The following is a 6,490-nucleotide window of genomic DNA, read 5'->3' as shown; positions in this document are numbered from 1 at the left end:
GGCTGTTGCTTCAGATCAGTCCAGCTCTGGCTGCTGCAGCCATTTGGGGAGTGAACCAGCAGATGGAAAACTTTCTCTCTCTCTCTCTCTGCCTCTCTGTAACTCTGCCATTCAAATAAATAAATAAATCTTTAAAAAGAAAAGGTTCCTTCAGCCAATCCTAGAAACAAGACCTTATAAAGTATTGGCTTTCAATTGAAGTGATTTATTAAAATTAGCGTGAGTTAGAATAAGAACAGAAAGTACATTCAACAAATATTTTAATATTTATTTATAAATAGTTTTAGTATTTATGAACCTAGATAATGTTCTAGGTTCTGAAAATAGAATCATAAATAAGACAGGCAAGGCTCATGATCTCATGGAGCCTATACTCTACATGTAAGGTGGCAGGAGGTAAACAAGTCAACAAATAAATTAACAAGAGAATTTCAGACACTAATAAGTTTATGACTCATATCTTACTTTCCCCTCACTGTCCCATGGCAGACATAGGTGATTAATCATGACTCTTTCCTCCTGAGCTCAGACTCAGAGTCATAACCCTTCTTAATACAGCATTCCAGGCATGTGAAATCCATCAAAGTTGTCACATCACTGAACTTTATTTGCCATCCCAGGCCAAGACCCTTTTATAGGACAGTTATTTTGAAGTCCCAAGAACTAGCTTTGGCAGATACAAGCCCAGACCTTCACTACTTCCAGGATTTCAGAGTCTGTGTATACATAAAAACATGTTTTGGAAACAACCAAATCCATGTAAAATAAACATAACAGCTACTTTCACTGCCATCAAATAATTTCTTGTTAAAAATTTAGTCAATGGGGCTGGTGCTGTAGTGTAGCAGGTAAAGCCACCTCCTTCAGTGCCAGCATCCTATATGGTTCGAGTCCGGCTGTTCTGCTTTCCGATCCAGCTCTCTGCTATGGCCTGGGAAAGCAGTGGAAGATGGCTCAAGTCCTTGGGTCCCTGCACCCTCATGGGAGACCTGGAAGAAGCTCCTAGCTTTTGGCTTCATATCGGCCCAGCTCCGGCTGCTGCGGCCATTTGGGGAGTGAACCAATGAATGGGAGGCCTCTCTCTCTCTCTCTTTCTCTCTCTCTGTCTCTCTCTCTCTGCCTCTCTATAACTCTGCCTTTCAAATACATAAATAAATATTTTTTAAGAAATTAGTCAATATTTTAAAGACAGTAAAAAATTACATTAACATTGGCTCTTAATAGAAAAAAATACTCTCCTTTTGTATCACTCAAGGTTTTAAAAAATCTACAGAGAATAAGATGTATGTATCCTTTAAAAATGAGCTCCTGCCGTTGTAAGGGTTGGCCAATCAAGTCCATTGTAGGGCAGGTTGGTAGGCTAGGAACTCTCAGACACAAGTTGATGCTGCAGTCTTCAGGCAGAATGTCTTCTTCTCTGGAAACTATAGGGTTTTTTTTTTTCCTTCAAGACTGTCAACTGATTGAATGAGGTTCACCCACATTATCAAGAACAACCTCCTTTACTTACAATCAACTGACTATAGATGTTAACCACATCTACAAAATACCTTCACAGAACAACATAGATTCATGTTAGATTATATAACTGCTTACTATAGCCCAGCTAAGTTGACATATAAAATTAACCCTTGCTGTCCACTCCTTGTGAGGCAGGTATACACATGTTAACCCATACTTAATCTGCAAATAAGAGCAACAGCAAAATAAGACCTTTTTAACTTTTTTTTAATTTATTTGAAAGTGGGAGAAAGAGTGAGAGACTCTTCCATCCACTGATTCAGTCCTCAAAGAGCTGCATTATTCTGGGCTGGGCCAGGGCAAAACAAGAGCCTAGAACTCCATCCAGGTCTCCTATGTTTTGGCATGCGCCCAAGCACCTGGGCCATCATCTGCTGCTTTCTCAGATACATTAGCAGGGGACCTAGATCAGAAGCAGAGCATCCAGGACTTCAACTGGCTCTCCACTATGGGATACCTGCATTGGAACCGGTTTAACCCTGTGTGCCACAACAGTGGTCCTAAAGTCATACTTCCACCTACCGTGACACAACTGTCCAAAACATATGGTTAAAAATGCACTAACTTGGCAGGCACCGCGGTTCAATAGGCTAATTCTCCACCTAGCGGCGCCGGCACACCAGGTTCTAGTCCCAGTCGGGGCGCCGGATTCTGTCCCGGTTGCCCCTCTTCCAGGCCAGCTCTCTGCTATGGCCAGGGAGTGCAGTGGAGGATGGCCCAAGTACTTGGGCCCTGCACCCCATGGGAAACCAGGAGAAGCACCTGGCTCCTACCTTCGGATCAGCGCGGTGCGGCGGCCGAAGCGCACCGGCTGCGGCGGCCATTGGAGGGTGAACCAACGGCAAAGGAAGACCTTTCTCTCTGTCTCTCTCTCTCACTGTCTACTCTGCCTGTCAAAAAAAAAAAAAAAATGCACTGGCCGGCGCCGCGGCTCACTAGGCTAATCCTCCGCCTAGCGGCGCCGGCACACCGGGTTCTAGTCCCGGTCGGGGCGCCGGATTCTGTCCCAGTTGCCCCTCTTCCAGGCCAGCTCTCTGCTGTGGCCAGGGAGTGCAGTGGAGGATGGCCCAGGTGCTTGGGCCCTGCACCCCATGGGAGACCAGGAAAAGCACCTGGCTCCTGGCTCCTGCCATCGGATCAGCGCGGTGCGCTGACCGCAGCGCGCCAGCCGCGGCGGCCATTGGAGGGTGAACCAACGGCAAAGGAAGACCTTTCTCTCTGTCTCTCTCACTGTCCACTCTGCCTGTCAAAAAATAAAATAAAATAAAATAAAATAAATGCACTAACTCTTCCCCAGAAGAGGATGCGAAGTCCTTGGATGACATTTACTCCTCTCCTTGAAACCCTTTAACTTATGTAATGTGATTTAAAGTTAACTACTATTAGTATATTTATGTCATATGGTAAGGGAATAAGAGGGGGAGGAAGATAAAGATATTTAATGTAAATGATAGATAGGAAGGTAAATATATTCATAATAAAATAAGGGAGAAATACTCTTAACAATTATAGCACTCATTTCTACAATTGGCCATGTGATCATAGCTGGCGTGTATAATCACTTTCTTCCACTCCTCTTTCTACATTCCCTTCACTTTCAGCAAACACCTCTATTGATCATGGTTCTTTGCATGTTAACTCAAGTCTTCATTACTGAAGAGTCTGGGCTGTTATCTGCCTCCAGAATTGAGTTGTAGTTTCCCATTGACTTTAATCAAAGAGCACAGTAGTACTAACAGATGGCCAGTATTCCAGACATACTCTTCTTTACCTCCACTGTGTCGTAGCAGCCCAACTTCTCCTTGGGTATCCAGTACAGTGATAACCTTCTTTTCCTGTTTATTCGCAAGTATAAGGAGCCCAAAGTATCCCACTGGTAGTCCTGCCTTCCAGTTCAAAGGAATCACTGCTGTGCATCCTGGTGGAAGCACTCTTCTTTTTGAAACTAAGATTTCTAGATGGTCGAAGTGGCTGGGTCCCTGTTACCCATGTGGGAAACCCTGATGCTCCTGGCTTCATCCTTGCCTAGCTCTGGTCATTGCAGCCACTTGAGGAGTGAACCAGTGAATGGAAAATCTCTTTTTCTTTATTTCTCTCTCTCTCCCTCTCCCTTATTCATACCTTCTCTTTTCCTCTCTCTTCATAACTGTGTCTTTCAAATAAATAAATAAACCTTTTATTAAAATGTGGCAGGGTCCAGCTTTGTGGCATAGTGGATTAAGCTGCTGCCTGCAGCATCAGCATCCTATGTGGATGGCAGTTTGAGTCCCAGCTGTTCCAGCTCCCTGTTAACATGCCTGGGAAAGCAGCAGAGGGGCCCAAGGTCTTGGGCCCCTGCACCCATGTGGAAGCCCCAGAAGAAACTCCTGGCTCCTGGCTTCTGCCTGACCCAGCCTCAGCCATTGCAGCCATTTAGGAAGTGAACCAGTGGATGGAATACCTCTCTCTCACTCTCTCTTTCAAAATAAATAAAATTACTCTTTAAAAAAAAAAAGTACAGAGGCCCTAGAAATTCTTAACCAGAGTAAATGCCTATTCCAACAAGAACAAAATTCTACCCCTTCCATGGGGGAAAATGGTTTGATATTATCAATGTGCCATCAGGTTCACTTTAGGGAACGGTGCCATATTTGGAACTCAGTATTTGTCTCTACTGCTGGCAGATTAGGTATCAGCAGTGCCTGTAACCAGGTAAACCTTGGTGAATATAATTCAATATTTTTAATCTCACAAATAACCATTACCCTTACCACCACAGCCACATTGTTCATGATGCCATTGGTTAAGGACAGGAGTGGCTAGCAAAAGAGACTGACTGGCATCCACAGAATAGGTCTTCCTACTTACTTGATTATTAAAATCCTCCTCTGCTGAGGTGACATGCCAGTGAGAATTCACATGTGACATAAATATCTTCATGTTTTGGCCCATTCAGAGATGTGCATACATATAACCCCACTCTAGATCTCCTCATCATTAATTTTTTCTTTTTTTTCCAACTGAATATGTATTTTAGATAATACATTTTTAATTTACATTATAGTCAAAATCTTACTAGATAAAGAGTTCAACAAATAAAGACTAAAACATCATAGTCCAGTAGGAAACTAGACAAAAGCTATAAAGAGCAATCAAATGAAAAGATGTTCAACTTCACTCATGTAAATCTTTTAAATAGCCATAAAATCATTGAAACTATAGTAGTACACAATTTCTATGTATTTGACAAATATTTGAAAAACATTTGCTTGTCATCAGTTTTTGAATCATATTTCTTCCAAATCATTGACCACTGAGCCAAATCATCAACCACAGCAAATGAATTAGTATAGGCTTTTATTTCCGGCCATTTCTCTTCCCAAGCAAAAAGAACAGCCAGGTATGTTGCTCAAAGTTCCACCCACTGAGAAGATTTCCATTCACAATTTCCCTTCAGGAATGTTCACAAAAGGGACTACAGTGCTGAAGTCATTCACTTTCAGAAGGTGCCTGTGCACTGCAAAGAAGCATCTATAAGCCAGGCCCAAGTTCACTCTTCCTCAGCCAGGAGCTCGCAGGGAGCTCCACATGAGGCCATAGGCGAAGACTGGGGGAGAAAAGGTGGTGCAACAGGAGAGGGAGCCATGGGCATTCGGCCACCTTGCCACACGATTTACCTATGCCTTCAGATCCTGCTCCAGCCTGATCTCATATTTACCACTTGCATTTGATGGCAAAATGCTGCTGCTTATGTCCAAATTTATGGCTCTGTGGGTCAGCCAATACTCAGTTCATGATGGACAGTCAAGTTGCTGTTAACCAGGTAACATATGACCTAGCATTTACTCTCTGTTAACAAGCTAACCGTTGCTTCTCAAAAGGGTAGAAGTCATAGGCAGAGATTAACAAGGCTTTGCTCCAAAAATCCTAAGAGTATTTGCTTTGGTTCTCCTACAGGGGCCTGCCTACCAAAAAGTTCAACTAGTACCTCTGTTTGCCATTGAGAATTCCAAGTACCATTCGATCTGCTGGACCATATGGTTCTGCTGGCAGAGCAGCTTGCACAGCAGCCTGGACTTCTTGTAGAGCTTTCTCTCATTCTCAGCTCACTTAAAACTAGCAGTTTTCCAGTCACTAAATAAAGAGCTGCAGTAGCACAAATGAAGAATATACTACCTTAAAATCCAAGAGGCCCACATGGTGTTGTGTTGTGCTTTGTTTTAAGTTGTAGAGGGGAGCCAAATGCAACAATTATCCTTTACCTAAGAAGGGATATCTCAGTATGCCTCATGGAAGGCCCTGAATTTTTGTGAGATTTATTTCCATCTTTCCAGTAAGGTCAGAGTTAATTCTTACTAGGCATCAATCAGTATGATGCCATCAATGTAATGGAACAGTGTGATGTCTTGTGGAAAAAGAAGGAAGAGAAGGGGAGGGGAGGGGAGGTGGAATTGTGAGATAGGGCTGGAGAGTTAATATGTCCTGGAGGTATGACAGTGCAGGTGTACTGCTGGTGACCTGAAACAAACTTCTTCTAGTGGCCTTTACTAATAGATATGGAAAAAAGGTTATATGCCAAACCCATAGTTGAATATCAAGTATCAGGTATGTGTTACTTGACTCAAGTAATGAAACCACTTTGGGGACAGCAGCTACATTTGAGATGACCACCTGGTTAGGAAAATATACTACCATTTTCTAAAATCCATATATCTATTGTAAATTTAAAATAATTTAATGAGGATAAGGTGAGGATCACCACTTTGCATCTTCCAAGTCTCTAATGATGGCACTAATCTCTGAAATCCCTCAAGGAATGCAATATGGCTTGTAGTTTACTATTTTCCTAGGTAAAGACAGTTCTGGTGGATTCCACTTGGACTTTGCCACCATAATAGCCTTACTCACACATCTGGGAACCAATATGGGGCTTCTGTCGGTTCCTGAGTCTATCTATTCCAATTATGCATTCTGTAACCAAGAAAATAAC

Source organism: Oryctolagus cuniculus, chromosome 10, assembly GCF_051225735.1.
Source record: "Oryctolagus cuniculus isolate XC-2025 breed Fujian yellow rabbit chromosome 10, ASM5122573v1, whole genome shotgun sequence".
NCBI lineage: Eukaryota > Metazoa > Chordata > Mammalia > Lagomorpha > Leporidae > Oryctolagus > Oryctolagus cuniculus.
The sequence above is the reverse complement of the archived record's forward strand: the minus strand, read 5'-3'. Positions refer to the sequence as shown.